The sequence below is a fragment of the Colobus angolensis genome, unplaced genomic scaffold (assembly GCF_000951035.1).
Source record: "Colobus angolensis palliatus isolate OR3802 unplaced genomic scaffold, Cang.pa_1.0 Scaffold295, whole genome shotgun sequence".
Classification (NCBI taxonomy): domain Eukaryota; kingdom Metazoa; phylum Chordata; class Mammalia; order Primates; family Cercopithecidae; genus Colobus; species Colobus angolensis.
This window is the reverse complement of record NW_012116210.1, coordinates 545856-546269: the sequence shown is the minus strand read 5'-3', so window position 1 is coordinate 546269 and position 414 is coordinate 545856.

The following is a 414-nucleotide window of genomic DNA, read 5'->3' as shown; positions in this document are numbered from 1 at the left end:
GCCGGCTTTCTCACCCTCTAGCCTCCCCACGTCCCCACTCTGTAGGGTTCCCGAGCCCTCAAAGAAACCACGCTCCCGGGAAGCAGCAGCCGCCACTACCCCTAGCGGCAGCAAAAGTGGGAACGGGGCGGGGCGAAGGGGGAAGGAGGTTGGAGGGGGGAGGGCGTGTGTGAGCGGGGCGGCGCAGGCGCAGTCTGCAGGCTCTTGGGCCGCCCTCCCGCCTAGGGGAGGAGCGCGCACACGCGTCCCCTCCTGGCCGGTGCGTGAAGGTGGAAGGAGGTAGGGTGCGCCACCCTGTGCTGGCGTTAAATCTACAGGTCGGAATAGGGAAAAAGAGCTCTGGACCCCTCGCCCACCAGGGTAGTACAGCTGCCACCCGGCCCCCAACCTGGGGCCAAGCCCACATCTGGAGCT